The sequence below is a fragment of the Balaenoptera borealis genome (assembly GCF_965194805.1).
Source record: "Balaenoptera borealis genome assembly, chromosome: 19".
NCBI lineage: Eukaryota > Metazoa > Chordata > Mammalia > Artiodactyla > Balaenopteridae > Balaenoptera > Balaenoptera borealis.
Window position 1 is genome coordinate 15802283 of NC_138878.1, and position 2969 is coordinate 15805251.

Below are 2969 nucleotides of genomic sequence, written 5' to 3' on the forward strand. Positions count from 1 at the left end.
ATTATGGGCCTGCAATGTACATACATTCTGATATTAGACATTTTTGCTTACCCAAACCAGCAGGTCAGCCATCTTGCTTATCTAGCTTATTGAAAATTCCCAGAAAAATGACTATCACCTATAGGATTCCCACAATAAACCATGCTAAACTGACCAACTGTCTTACTGCTAGCTAATCAGTTCTCCATTTCTCTTGCTTTTTCAGTGGGTTCCTTTAAATTTTTTCCTCTCTTTTGTTCTCTGTCTTTATTTTGTGTTATTCCATACCACCCCTAAGGCAGAAATGTGGGCTTTGACCAGCTAAGAAAAATATAAATAATCTCAAAACTGTATGAAGTGAATTCAGCTCAAGGAAGGGTGAAAGATTTGGTAAAGATTTCAAACATTTTGATCAATTCTAACTCAAAAGACTATCTTCAAGTTGAGTATTTAACCAGGGCCTGATTCAAAGCAAAAACATAATAAAAAAAATCTCAACGCATCTTCATATCTTTAGTCAAAGGAATAATAATCTCCATATTTCATTTTTATAGAGGTTAAAAAGATATACATGTCCTGATTTTTTTGATAAATTAACAACATTTGGAAAAGAAATTCATTATGCTAAAAACAACTGCAAATTTACATTGAGGAAACCTCCTTTGGTTCAGAGTTCTGTCCTGTCAGTGGATCTATAAATTTATTATTTTAAAATTTGTCTTTATATGGAAGCATCTCAACTGCTTCTAATTGTCTTTATTTTTCTTCCCTGAATCTTTTCTAGCTCCACTACATTTTTATTCAATTACAGCAAACAAAGAAACCTGGGACGGCTATTCTAGGAGCAGACACATTATGGTCTTAAAAAAGATATATTCTCATACACTAAATGGTTTAACAAGTCCTATATACAAGTTAGCACAGAAACCCAAGTTGTTTCCTGCTAGTATTCTCAGCTGCAACAGTGGGTGTTGTTCTCCCCACTAGCTCCTGTAGTAATTGGCAAAAGTCAAGCTGGGGAAAGTTTCTTTTCTCCTGCACCCTAACACATTAGCAATAGCAACCAGAGAATGCTGCCAATTAGTGTTTTGTTGAAGCTATTATTTTGATCAGCTTTGAAAATTAGAAGAAAACTTATTTATTAATAATTGCTTTTGAAAGAGTATGGTCACCACTTATAGAATTAAAATCAGGATATACAACTTCCAAAACACTGACAAAAATAGAAGCAAAGAATACACAGTTTATGGTTCAAAAGAGAGGAAATAGCAAAAATACATGATTAAAAAGGAAGCTCTAAAAGCAGTAAGAGTGATATAGGTTAACATAATAATTATAGTAAATATAAATGAGTTAACTACTCCTATCAGGGACAAAAATTCTTAAATTGGATTTAAAAAATTGCCTAAGCACTTAAAAGTGACATAGAAAATTAAAAATTAAAAGGATGGACAAAGATGTAACAGACTAACATAAACCAAAATAAAGTCATAGTTCCTATATTAGTACCAGTGAAAGCAAAAATCAAGGCAAGGCATTAAATGAATAAAGAGGGTATTACTCTATTGATAAAAGGTACAATATATATAATGAAACTGTAACAATCATTAATTTTTATGCATGGAATAACATTGCCCTAAATTAGAAAAATAAAATTTTTTAAGTAAAGGAAAAGCAACAAAAATGCAAGAAACACCAGAGTATAAATTTGACAGATTAAATTAACAAAATAGAAATAATACATATGATTACCCCCACACAAAGCAAAGCAAAAGCAAAGCAAACATTTTAATATCCATAGACTATTAATATTATTTTCCCATAGATTACCTAGAAAGAAATATTGACTGAACACCAAATGGTAAAAATTATACAGGCAGCATACTCTATTATATGCCCACAGTGTAATAAAACTTTAAGCATGAACTAAAGAAAACAAAACCTTCAACAATTTGAATACTTTTTAGGGACTCTTAATTGAAAGCACTCACAGATTATTTCGGAAATAACAATGATAACACTACTATAGTAACACTTCTAAGATGTAACTAAAGCTATGCCCAGAGGCAAATTAATAACCTTAATTGTTAGCTTATTAAACAGTAAGGAATCAAAATAAATTAAAATATTTAAATACAAATATTTTTAGATATGTATGTATATGTTTTTAATGTAAATAGTATACAATTAAAGAAGCCCATCACACTCAACCTCTATATTCACAGAGGAAATGCTTGATGGTTGGCTCCTGGCTACTATTTGTGGTTGGGGAAAGGAAGACCTACCAGTAATGTATCAACTGCTATGCTCGGAGAGAACCCTAACAAGAAAAACAAAACGAAAAAAATATACAACTGCCAGAAACATGAGCTTGTACTAGCTATAAATACTGAGCAACCCAGATGAGATGTTCCCAAATGCTGAACTATACAGACCAGTGGTGTCAAAGTATTGCATACCTATTTTTAAAAGTAGGACTCCTGAGAAGTAGGATTCCTTAAACTTCCAAATCAGAATCTCCAGGGGTAGGGCATGGGGGGGGGGGTCTGTGTTTTTAACAAAGCCTTCTGGTGAGTTTAAGTCACTGGATATTGATCATCATTGTTAAGTATCAGGCAATAAGGAAAAGTAACTAAATACATGAAGACTATCAGCAACTGAAAGAGGGAAAACAACTGAAAAGATAGAGAAATAGACCTAATATTTAAACAGGAAACAGTAGAGAGTATTTAACTCTCAGTCTCAGTGGAATTAAAGAGGGTATTTCATCACTGAAGCAAGAATAGAATTTTTAAAAAGAAAGAAGGGGGAGGGGGAAGGAGAAACTACTTCAGAACAAGAATGAATTCTTCAAAATTCAGGGGGAAAAAAAAAGAATGGGTGATGCCTTTAGAAAAGGCAGTGAAGAGCAGAATAGAAACTACTGAAAACTGAATGAATACATCAGAAGACCAGAAAGAATTCTCCACATCGTAAGAGTTTTTAAAAGT